The sequence below is a fragment of the Ceratina calcarata genome, unplaced genomic scaffold (assembly GCF_001652005.2).
Source record: "Ceratina calcarata isolate Rehan_Ccalc_2016 unplaced genomic scaffold, ASM165200v1 scaffold436.2, whole genome shotgun sequence".
Lineage (NCBI taxonomy): Eukaryota > Metazoa > Arthropoda > Insecta > Hymenoptera > Apidae > Ceratina > Ceratina calcarata.
In genome coordinates, this window is record NW_017167384.1 from 1,223,628 (window position 1) to 1,236,888 (window position 13,261).

The window sequence follows — 13,261 nt, forward strand, 5'->3', positions numbered from 1 at the left end:
CGCCACCTGCCGCACTCCGATCCGCGGAAATCACGTTCAGGGGTCGATCATTTGAATAATTGATCGGGTCATTCAGAGACGGCTCGGAATACTCGCGCTCATTGATTCACCTTAATGTTCCCGTTTCCCCATTGGGAGAACGTTCGCCCGGAATAAAACCGGCCGTTTCAAAATTTATATTGAAACAACCCCCACGGTTTATCGGATTAAAACAATTTTAATTAAATCTAGATTTGTGGAACTATAATTAAATTTAAGGCACGCAATTCCTTAACATTTTCAATTTTTATTCGCGTCGCTGAGTTCAGATATACGAATTGAAAATTTTATATCGTTTTTATGGACCGGTTACTAATACGTCATTTCTGCGGGAGAAGTAAACGACGAGTTACGCTCTTATGAAATTTTTAACGAGCACATCGGGGGTACGGGAAGTTGGATTACGGAGGTGAAGACAATGATGAATGGACGAGGAATCGATGAACGGAATATTAATAGTAAATGCACGGGTCCGCATTGCGGTTGCGCGACCGGTGAAAACTTTTCTCCCCGGAAAGATTTTTCCCCCCCGGGCAAAAAGAGCCCCGAACGAAAGTTCCTTCCTCCTTTCTTAATCCCCGTTATTACCTCCGCATTTTTAATTGAACAATCTCAGGTCAATATGAATTATTCCAAGTAATTCTGGAATAGCAATCACGATTCGATTTGGAAGGTAGTTTCAGAATGTACACAACACGTCGTCACTTGGAAGTTGAAATCGATACAGCAGTTCTTCGTGACATATGAAAGTGCTTTGAAACTTTCCCAACCTAATGGCTATAAAAATCGGATTCTCGATTTGTTTGTTCAATTTGTAATTATCGCGAATGCAACGAATCCGAGCGTAAATTATGCAGAGCTTCCCGAGAACAGGCTAATTTGCCTAGACTCTCGACCCAATTCGGTAGCCGAAAGAATAGGTACCAGGGTCGAGCTCTGTTCCGGGGCACGGATATAATTTCCGGGAAATTATCCCAGGCGCGTCACGTGCCGTGAAAAGTTCGCCGTTCAGAAATACTCGGTGACCAATGCATCGCGATGACGTCGTTCCTCGCTCATGGAATATTGAATATTCCGCGGAACGTCATTGGCACCGCGTTCGTCACAGCCCGTGACGCAGCCGCTCGAATGTCGGGGGTCGTTGAACAAATGTTCCGCGAACACTTCGTTCCGAATCAATCGTCGACTCTTAAAACGATTCTCTAATTTCACCTACGTTTAATGGATATCTCAAATAGTCGAAATCGCATCGAAAAACTGAACCAATGAGAATGACGCATTGTCGAAAAGGGGAATTTTGATGAAATTGCAAGTATCTCGTATAGATCCGCGTTATCAACGAACTGGAAAGTGGAAAGGTGGCTGAGACTTGACGAAGCGAGCAATTTTAATGTGCTTAAGCCTCGAGATCAAAGGCGACCCTCGATGACAGGGCCTGGTAACGAGATTTCGAAGGTCTCCGAAAGTTTTCGACTGTCCCGGTGCGTATCAAGGCATATTTCGAATGGAGTATGAATTTCGCTGGGCGGACAGGTAACGAAGCGGGGAGAATCTTATCTGGATCGAAGACGGAAGTCGCATGATCGCTGCTGGCTTAATAACTCCAGCGCGAGGGGAAAAATCGTTGGAAAAGAGGGAAACGCTGGAAGAGACGAGCGAAACGTCGATTCCTCGACGTAGCACGGCCCTCGTTACTCGCACGCGATTCCTTTTCCTCGAACCTTCGCTTATCTGGTTCAAATCGACGAGTTCAACTCTTTCATTCGAGGCTTCGATCGAATAATTGCCCTGTTATTACGAATCGCCGATAAACCTAAGCCGGAACGACGGAATCAATAGTATTACAATTATCAATGGACTATATGTATTTGCCTTAAAGCAAGGCTTCTTATTGACATCAAAGAAAAATGATGAAACACGTTTATACGTCTGTTTATCGTGTAGGGGTAGAATGAAAAAGTATTTAAGGAGAGGAGAGTCGTGATCGAGTGAGGAACTTATTTTAACCAGAGGTCCATGTAGGTGGGCCAGAACGAGCACAGTGATTCCAGTCATCACTGACTCAGCAGGTACATTTCAACAAAGTCTCTATTGTCTACTCTCCACTCCGTGTTTCTCGGAACGACTCTATCCTCAAGGATCCTAGAACGAGGCGCCTCGTCCGAATTTTGCTCGTCTTCCACTAATCTAAAGAATGCTCCGTAAACACTTAACGACGTGAACAATGTTTCTCGTTAACTGATGCCTAAAACCGGATTCCTAAACCGTTTCAAAATTGTTTTAACACCGAACGAGTCCTAAGATCGTTCATCAACTTTTCATCTCGATTTTATTGATTTTACTATACCAACTTTGCAATAAGCGTTGATACGACAAGACACGTGATGTCCAAACGTTTCTGTGTCACCAATAAAGACGACCGTCCCCGTTTTTCGACGCCAGGAATTCAGGACAATGTCCAGCACGTAGTTGGCCAAGGATTAACCGATCTTCCTTACAGTTTTACACTCGCAGGGTCCGCCCTTCTAAAAGGGGACGAGGTTTTATTGGCTTAACGCCGCGGAAAAACAATCGGGAGGAAAGTTGGCTACGCGTCTTAAAACTGGCAAGAGCCAGCGCTTTTATCCATTGGCCGCAACCCCTTTTGTTCCTCCTGGATTCTTTTTCCGCCCCCCAACCACAGACAACGTTTTCGACAATAGGAATCGCACGAGGTCGCAAACCGTCAACCCGTTTCCCGCGTTCTTTCAAAACGGAACACCACCCCATTTTCTTGCCACTGTCCTTTGTCTATCTCGACGGGAATCGCGGTGAATTCTTCTCACCGCCGAGGAAGCGTAACTCCGTTTTACTTAAGACAGTCTCTCGTTTACTTCCTTCCTACTACCTTCCAGTGTATTAGAAATTGAAAAGCGTCAGCGAGCAAGTTAGGAATCGCGTTGAAAAGTTTCGCCTAATAGAAACGGTACGAAGTGATGGAGGATTCTCTGGTGAACCGGGAGAATCGATCACCGTGGAAATTGTCGACGTCTTTTTAAACATACACGAGGTCAGAGGTAAATAAAGGATGAGGATACATCGGTGTTTTTCCGCCGCCGCCGGGGCGCGCCGCGCCGTAGCCCATTCTCAACGGGATGTCGATTGATCGAACGGCCTCGAACTCGTGTCGCGAAATTGTGACGTTTCCGGCTTTAGATTTCATTCCGTGCTCGACGCTATTTTCGGTGAACTCGCCGGAAATACAAATTCGACGAATCGTAAACCGATGAATTTTCCACGCCGAGGAAAGAGTTGGAAAAGCGATACTACATAATGATTAATAGCTCCTCGTTTACGGTAACACGGGAAACCGATCAACCTTAAATTTCATGTTCCGAACTCAGCACCCTGCCTTATCCGTCAATCTTCCTCGATAGCTTGAAAATAATTTCTGATCCACAAATTTAGTCGAACCCCTCCACCTTTAAAATCAACCCTAAATCAGCGTTGTAAATCCAACGCGACGTATCCAAAGTAAAAACTTTAATATCACCTTGTATGTAAGAATTCTTTCTTCCTTTGATATTTAAACCCTGAAAGGTACTTTGATATCTGAATCGAATGTCGTGTCACGGGACGAATTCGACGAGGGTCGACGTATTTTTGACGCCCGACTATCATTGACGGATATTCGAAATAACGTCGTTCGGTATGTAGATTCGGGCGCTACACGGCTGCCGCGTGTCGCGTGACGCGCTTTAACTCGTCGCGGTCAGCCCGGCGGGCATTGTTCCTGGCCCTCGGACGTCGCCGGTGCCTGTCAGCTTAATTATAGCCGGACTATCTGTTGTTCCGTCGATGCGACGACACGCACTCCTCGCGCGAACAACATGCGATTGACGCCGAGCATACGATTATTAGGAGGAGACAATCTGAATCAGTCCTAATCTGCAATTTTAACGAAACGTCCGGCGACGGATGAGACGCGGTCAGTTGAATCGCGTGTAGAAAATTTTTATTGCTACCAGACGAGTATCGATTGCAAATGATTTTTCTGAAGGGAAAGGAAAATGTTTACACTTTGAAACGTCGTGTGTGGCATACGTTGCGAGCCGTGCACTTTTAGGGATTGGACTGGAAGCGGGCATGCATGACACAGTTTCGAAAAAGTTGCTCTCGAAGCTCCGTCAATTCCGGCGAGAGTCAATAGGCACCGGTGAAAGCGGCTTTCGACGACGGGGACCTGTGTACGGGAAGCATCGGTGAATCGTATCTAGATCGGTCAAAGGGACGCGAAATCGCAGTCGTGTTGCTCAAACAGAACTCGACCTAGAAGAATTCTGAAGAGGAAGAAAGCCCGTGAGCCAGTTTGCCGGGCTCTAACTGGAACACGGCAAGTTCTCGAAGCTCGAAGACGATCCGGTAACTTTTGGATTCGAAGTTTCCCGGTCGCTAATTAGAGGAGTCTCCGGTTACGAGACAAACGTCGCTGCCTTGTGGGAGGGAGTTGGAGCGGAACGGGAACCGAGTCGAGTGTATCTCGTCCTCGCCAGTCACTCTGCTTGGCCGCAAGGACCTCGCCGCGTGTATTTACTCACTTATTGTACTCGCGCGCCGCAGTACGCGCGAGCGAGGCGGCGCGCGAGCGCTACTCCGATTTTAACCGTCGTATATTTAGCCAACAGTGTCACCGGCAAGCTGCTCCAAGCCAGCTCGCGACGTTAATCCCCTTCAACGCGCTCCTCATTGTCCTACCAGTTAATTCCATCACGCTTGTTTGGACCCGCGCTTGTTTAGACGGCTGTTTCGTTGTTTCGTCAGAATGTTCAACGATTCGTCGTCGAGGGATTGAAAAACAATCGGACTCTTCACGGTCAATACCTCGGTTTATCAGACCGTTTAAAACTGCAAGTACGAAGAATTGAAAAATGTAAGCAGATTCTGTTTGAAATATCAAGTATTAGTTAATAGCTCGTTTGGCTAACAGTTGAGATACGTTTACAAATCACCTCGTCGGAACACCAATACATTATTCCATGATTCCCGGTGCGAGTGTCGCCGATGCCGACGCCCACGCAAATAGCTCCGATCAGTCGTTACAACGTTCATTACTAAATTGTACGACACGGTTAGGCGAGTTCCTCTTGTCACGGAAATAGCACTCGACCGAACGGACTAACCCGGACAAAATGTTACATATAATATTAGATTAAAATCCTTGGGGAATGAATAGTTTATTGCTATGTACATTCAATTGGATATGCAATAGCAGTTTTAACATTTTTCAACGCACTAGTTTTCCATCAAAAACTTTTCGCACGTTGGATTGTCGATCGCGAGAAATATCTTCCAACGATCATCGAACAGTTTACCATCTTCGTACGCCCGACACGTGACGTGGACAAAATAGAGCGGACTATATTCTCAATAATGTTCCGGGGAAACAAATGTCGCGATGTCAGTGGAATACGTGTAGAATGTGGAACGTGCCGGGCCGGAGAAGTTATTTAAGGCGATCATCTCGAATAGCCGAACCCGTGTACGCGTAACTAACCGTGACACGACTCAGACAGCTGGACAGTACAGCCCTGTGTTTCCACGTGCCGATCAATCATTCCTCCTACGTTTTATATTATCGTCGGTAGATTCGATCGTTGACAGCTATAAAACGTAACTCGCGAAAATCTTTTGGATACGATTCAAATTGGCACGGTTTAAAATTCGGCATCCGCCTCGCGGTTATTCACTTTGAAACAAGTTCTCAACAGCTCCCGTATCGTCGTCTCTCGTTCATAAATCTACTTTGAATCCGAGCGGAACGTGCCCCGTGGTAATTTCGTTACGCCAACGGAGACGTCGAGTCTTTTACACATCGAGAATCGTCCCATTTACCAGCGTCGAATCAATTTTATTTGCCGACAAACGCGTTCAGTGTGAAAACGAAATATTTGTAATGTCCTCGATTCGTTTGAAAAATCATCGATAATCGTCCGATTCCTGGAATCTTCGTGACTCGTTCGCGTTCTAGATAAAGTCCGAGTGTGATAACGGGCCATTTACCTCGATGCTCGAGCCAGTTCCGTGACGTAAACGTGAAACTCGTCCCTCTTATTGTTAGTGCGACGCGACCGCGACGATTTATGCGACAAGGAACACGTTTGATCAATGTATTCGAACTTGTTAAACACGTAGAGTATATTTATTGTCAAGAACGAGAACAGATCAATTGTCTATTTCCATAGACTAGCTGAAAATGAAGCAACTGTTGAATATGCAATGTCTGAATCTACTGAAGCGGGGGCGTGTTTCAATCGACGCGACGCGCGGTGGCTTGTTCCAAGGTCCGAGCACAACAATAACTGGTAGCCGGTGACAAGCCAAGGTGGGCTGTCGGCGTTCAGCGGAAGGAACGTTGATTTATGAACGGTAGCCGGTACCCGTGTTCCGTCTAATCGCGACAATGCGCGTTCCTGTTGCCTCCACCGCTTCCAATGGAAGATGACAAACGCCGCTAGACGAGCACGTCGAACGACGTCGCGACGGAATCATTAATCCTTCTAATTGTCACTCGGTAACCGTTTTTCCCCGCGGTTTCTTTCGGATCCGACCGTGGCTTCTTTCGAGCCAGGGAGGAATTAGGGAGGGCGATACACCCGAAGCTTGGTAACACATTCGGTCGACAGATGTAGGATTGTTTATTTGATTAGCGCGGCCATTAATCAGCAGCCACCCCCGAACCGGAGGTGCGTCCTATTAACGAGCTATACGAGCTTTTCTCTTATTGCGAACAGACAGAAAAGAGAACGAGTGGAATCTCGTTTGTAGTTCCGCGGGCCGGTTAGATATCAAAACGCTCCCTCATTGACACGCGTCATCCATTATGGTCGAAAAAGCGACGGTATAGAGCTTTTATTAATCAAAGATTATACATCGGTCAGTGGAAGCGCATTCCCAATGAAAAATCAATGAGTCCGAACAGAAGCGGGTAAAATATCGTTCGTCGGACGGACGAATCGTCAAAGCGGCTTTACCAGATGTCAGGAAGCAATCGCGTTCCATTAGCTCGGGAAGCTACGCGAGCAAACATTCGATCCGGCTTTAATCCGATGCATAAATTTAGCCGTTTCCGGGCGGTCGAACCGTTTTCTTCCAAAACTCTGCACGTTTCGCGCAACCCTCTATATTTGCACGACCCGATTTCCTACAAATTCTCCTGACTATAGTCTCGTTTTGTGTAAAGGGCTATTGATAATGGTAGGACGAGCGTTACTTTTTACGTACTCTTAAGAGACGCGGAAGAACGAAGAAAGGCCAGTAAGAAGCTCGCGGAGACGGGTATGGGGAAAGGTGGAAAACGCGGGAAGGGTCGGCAGACACAAAGAAAGCCGGGGAGAGCACGGTGGTTAATGAGTCGTCCAGTCTCTTTTCTTGGCTTCTCCGCGTGGACACCGAACGCGAAAGCTCCGTCCCCTAAGACCGGGAGCTACCCTCTTGGCAGGGGAATCGTCGACGAGGAAAGGAAGGAAGAAGACAGAACGGCCGGGCTCTGTGTCTGAGTCTTATATATCTGCCGGAACTAATTGTCCCATAATTCACTCTGTCCGGCGGCAACGTTGCTCTCCGCTTATCCCACCGCGCTACTCCTTCTTCCTCCTCCTCTTCTTCTTCTTCTTACAGTGCGTTGCTACCGTTTATTCTTTCTTCCCCCCCTTCTTTCGATCTGAGCATCCCCCCGCGAACGCGACAGGCATTTGGCTTCTGCTCCGTGGCTCGTTTTCTCTCCCTTTCTGTTGCGGTCCCTGCGTCGCCTGAACCGATTGCCCTCCCCGGCCGAATACGGTTCGCGTACCTTCTGGCTAATTTGCAAAATCAAATTGTCGTTTTACACGTACTCGGCTTGCTTTTACTCGAAATTTATTACATCTTCTATCTACAATTGCCCGGGATAGAATGGGAGAGACGAGAGCTTGTCTTGAGATTGGTTTCGTTCGAGAGCATACACCACTAGTTGTGGAACGCATACCGTAAGTTCGCCAGCAGTTCTCGAGAAACGTTATCACGAGCCGTTACTTCCGGCTAGACGTCCGGCGCTAATGCACTTTTGCGGCTAACTGTATATAGCACGGTTCCTCTTCCCTATCCAGAACGCCACTTTCTCTTCCTCTTCCCCAGTTCCTGGACAATGTAAGGGAAGTGTTTCTCCCCTTACACTTTTCTCACCGATCGATCGGCCGATTGCTATCGTTATTCCAATTGCATTATTTCCGTTTGAGAATCGAACTTATAGTACAGTTGATATAAATAACAAAAATCACACTGTGTATTAAGGGCTTGAAATCTGTGATTCGGCCAAGGTTTCGCTTCGAGTCCGAAAGTGGTCAGATACCCATCGTTCATCGCGACGTATGAATAACGTAGAAGTTTGCACAAGGGTGGCCGGGGATCGAAAGTAAGGGATGGAAGGCCTCCGCGTAGCTTTCATACATAAGTAAGCGGGCGCAGGACCAGGGGACTGATGTGAGTTTCAGGCTTGGCCGCAGTATTTCTCCCGTTCAGACTTGGAAAAGACCGGGACAAAAATCTTGCGAATCACGATTCCGTTCTTACAATTAATCTCTCGTCGGCGAAGGGAAAAAAGCGTAAGCAGCATTCTTAATAAGAGCCGCGCCGGTGTAATCGCATTGGAAATTCCCGTGCTGTTTCAGCGAAAGTTTCAAGTAGAACAAGGCAACTGCTCCCTGGAGCAGAAGCGCTTAGTATCATTGTTGTTCCGGACTGCGCGCGCGGGGAATGTTAACATCAGCCTAATATCGTTGCCGTTCGTGTCGACACGCATCCCGGGCTACCAGTCCGCGAGTAACTCGCGTATATTCGCTTCGAGACGCGCGTACGTCTTCGTTCCAGTGGGAAGAAGAAGACCCGCGTGGTTTCTCGGTTCGAGGGGAAGACAATGGGATTAATGTTTGCTACGCGCCTCGCCGTGTCCGTTCCACGAAAGGCTTGACAACGACCCGTCCGAGCCCTCCGCCTTCGTTCAATAGCTGGAGAATTTCAAACGATCTTTGATTCCAGTTATTTATTTCTATTTCACGGGCTTCCTTTTGTGATACCCTGCTAGAATTGTAGCCGAACTTCCCAGACGGAATCTTACACCGCGGCGCAACTAATCCCAGAAATCGTGACGCGACTCGCATCGCAGGTAACTCGCTCACGCACGCCCCGACAATACGCGCCGCCGGTTATTACAACGTCGTAACACCGATATCCCCGTGGAATTTCAAACAACCTCGGGGATCTAGTAGCAACGCTAAACCCGGAATAAACCATATTTCCTCGTGCCAAATTCAGCTAACGAATAACGAGTTGAATCGAATCAATCTGAAAATAGATTCATTCGCATTCACTCGACGGATACGTAGATTTATTTGTTGTACGAATTCATTTAGAGAGATATTCTGAAAAAGCAATCCGCAGTTTCTAATGTACGATTCGTTATCGCGCAATCAGAAACTCGCGAATTCGTTGCCGCGGTTCCCCGGAGCGGATAATTCGAGGGAAGACGGTCGTATGTCCTGTTTACGGACGGAAATCCGGTTTACGCCGCGAAACAACGAGGAGAAATAGAAAAAAGAAACTCGGCGAAAACTCGTTGTCTCCTTATCGCGGTGGAAAAGGATGATTGGGGACGGGAATTGGAAGACGGAGACGGAAGAACAGCGCGAAAAGTTTCTTAACCGAGAGGAATGGAAACGCAGAGTACAGCACGTCATTTAGAGGGAGTCGCATATTTCTGAGAGCAATTCTAGGTATCTCCGGGAAAATCGAACCGTAATTCGCGGCCGGAAGATTTGTTTTAGACCCGCTGAAAAATACGAGCGTGATGGAAAAGTTCGGAGAAAAACTTTATTAACTGAGTCCCGTGAAATTTCGTTCGAGCGTCTCTTATAGGTGAATTCATATTTCTCTCCCCGGTAAGAAGCTTTCCCGGAGCTTTCGGCTTCGCTACGCATATTTGATCGGCTTTCGAATCTGCGCGAAATCTCGAAGGAAAAATCGCAAAGGGAAGTGTAATTCGATTAATCGTCCGTTCTTGGTCATGCCCGAGCGAACATTTCCGCGGCTGTTATTCCGAAGGCGAAGGAATATCTATCCTCGCGAGCTGGAGGAGGCGGAGGGGGAGTCTCGGGGACAAAGCCCGTCGGAAAGGACAGGCCTCTCCTCCATCTCCTCCACCTCCTCGCTCGCATCTTTAAATCTTCCGTCGCGTCCCGTCGACCGTGAAAGGATCCCTTATTGACAAAGACCGGGCTGGCTCCCGATACGTACAACGTCTACCCTGTTGTGTCTCTCCTCTGGAGATATCCTCTGTTTTTACTTGCCTCCTAGCCCGGCCTGTCTTCCCTTTGCGCGATTTATATTTGCGAATCGGTGAACGCAAAATAGAATTTTCCCGTCTGGAAACCATCGCCAATCCGATTAACGCGCAGCTTACTCTTGTCACGAATCGACGATCAAATATTTGCCATCAGTTTTCAGCAGCAAGTATCAGAATTGCATTAAAAGTATGTGTTATTTATTATGCCTAAACGGTACTCTTACAATGTACGATGTTGTATCCAGTATCTATGGATAGAACGTCGTGTCATGGTCACAGATGCTGAGAACAGAAGATCCTCTCAACACGAGGCTTTTAATATTTTATTCTATTCATTTAAATTGTGTGCAAGTGCTTGATTTGTCAAAGTTCCGCGAGTGAACTTGCCGATACATTCGAAGAACCGCTAGGGTCACTGACTCGGAAGACAGACGTTGCCCGGAGCCACGCGACAAGCGTACGCTCGTGTTTACCCGCGTGGCCAACTCTCGCGCTAGCTTTAGCAGCTACCTATCGAGCGCGGCTGTGCAAGCCGCCCGCAGAACGAGCTGAATTAACTAGGGTTCCCCTCTAATATTCCTATCCGCTGCGGACGCCCGTTCCAAACTACCTCGGTTATGCTCGTGAATTTTTCACCATAGCGGGAAACGTTGATGAGGTTTCAACAATCCCACCGCAATACCATAATTTATGTCCGATTAATAAGATAATGTTGCGAGACCTTTTCAAGAGATTCCTGCGGCCGACGCGAAATGTTGAAACAAAATTTTTTATAACGATGTTTCATAATTACACAATTGATCAATAACGAAAGTATCTCTTTTTCTGTTCCAGGTGAGTTAAAAATCTCTCCTCGCTCGTATCGTAAGTAACGAATGTGTCAGAAACGCGTATATGATAAACCAAAAATTTCGAGCGATCTTCGATTCAAAGATTTACTCTAATCTTTCAATTAATTTAATGTAACCGCGAAAATATTCTTTCCATTGTAATTATCGTTCGAGAATTGATTGGTTTAATTCGCCGAAGTTGGAAACTTTTTACGGTGACTGTACGTGGTAAGAGATAGGAGTTATTAATTGGCCGTTGGAACGCGATCACCCGTTCGATACGAGGCGAAACGGAGCGTGCAATTATTCCGATCGGCTCGATCCCACTCTAATTCCCTGATAGAGACGCAACGGCTCCCCTCGCCGACCGAACGTCTTATTTTCGGGAAAACGGTGCCATGTGGCAAACCGGTAGGCACCCCACACTTATTCACCGTTCCTCATGAAGACATTAACACGCGAAACCGGTAATTACGGTGCTAGACGACCGGTTCGAGGACACCGGTACACTTTCACCGGTCGCGTGGCTCGTTCGCAGGGTGTGTCTATTATCCGAGCTCACGCAACGGCTATTTATTAAGCAACCCCTTTTTCGTCCGATATCAACGGTTTCCACTTTCCATTATTATTCCCATTACCAAATCCCATATTCGATGATGAGTTCGGTCGACGCCGATGGACGAGTATCATCGACGGTAGTAATCAAACAAATGTATCGTTAGAATGCGCGTTGCTCGTTTCGGTATGAAGTACGTAAATACTTTTTGCGTTGGCTGCCGTTCCTGCCGACGGCAATGCCCCGTTACAATTATACCGTTTCCTCTCCCTTTGTTTCGGCTCGCCATTTCTGTTCTCCCGAACTACACCCTGCCCTTCCCCTTTTTTTTCTACGTGCAAGATAGAACGCAGGAAAGAAATATTATTTCGTACCGCGGAAACGTTCGCGGCGCCGGAATTCCAATTACCGTGGTACAATCATTATACCAAACAATTATCTCTCCTTCGACCGGAAAACGTTTACTCGGGGAAAAAAAACAGGTATTATAATATTCAAGGGCCGGCGGACTCTGGGGATCGCGTTAATTTTGAAAAGCCACTTTTTCTTCTTTCACAACGTTTTTTTAAAACCACTATAAAAGAGTGGCGCAAACGTTATCGGGCGTTACGTCGCAGGCCATTCGCTGTAAAAAATTTTACGCAGCTCGTTCGTAAACAGGAAGCGCGCGTCTCTATGTTTATTACGTCCTACAAATTGCGACTTCGCGGGGATAAAAGAAGGAGGATCGCGCACGAACGTGGCCAATCCGAGGGAATGCGCCGGGCTATGCATAAATTTCCGCTAAGCATCGTGGCTCGGGACCCCGATTCCTCGTGCTTTATCGTGGATGCCATTGTTATTCGACCCGAACGTGTACACAAACGCTGATCCGAAGAGCACAGACTCTTTTTTATGGGAAACGTGGTAAAACACGTTTTAAGACGGATTTAAGGTAGAATTATTTTTCGTATCATGCGCCCGAACTATAGACAGAAATAATGAAACGAGTGTAAAACAAAGAGCCGGGTTATGAAAGGACTCAGCGTCTTCCCGAGCACAATGGGTCCAGGGAATCCCATTAAAATTTTTCTGACCGTCATCGGCAGATGGAAAAAGGGACGGCTCTCTTGCCTCCTTTATCTTGATCATCTCGCTTCCAAGACAGATACTTTCACCTCGGCTACCGATCTCTCGATCTCCCGCCGATACGCTCTCGACAAATTACAGCTCGCACCCCGGCTAGGCTTCGGTAAACGCTGAACCCGATAATGTCATTATCGCGTTAGGAGCTTAGCGATCTCTTACCTGGTCACGGGGAAAAACGGTCACACTTCTGAAAACCAGAATTCTTTCTTAAAGATGTATTGGCTATACAGTCAATCCCAAACGTTTATGTATCTTAGAAAAACGCATTTCCTATAATTAAAAAAAAATCAGACGTCGGAAGAACAATGCTAATAATAAATAGTTACGTGCTAAAAAGTATAGAAGGAAATATTC

General features: G+C 46.9%; 1 protein-coding gene across 3 annotated transcripts in view; it reads left to right on the forward strand.

Annotated features, from left to right (window-relative positions):
- Positions 1–13,261, forward strand: part of LOC108627037 (uncharacterized) — a 159,991-nt gene that overhangs the window by 92,405 nt on the left and 54,325 nt on the right. Inside the window, exon 1 of one of the 3 annotated variants that reach the window (XM_018028059.2) lies at positions 4,709–4,948. The exons of the other annotated variants lie outside the window; for them this stretch is intronic. The gene's annotated coding sequence lies outside the window, so the exon portion shown is untranslated. Of the gene's footprint in view, positions 1–4,708; positions 4,949–13,261 lie in introns of those variants that run through there. 3 annotated transcript variants of the gene reach the window in all.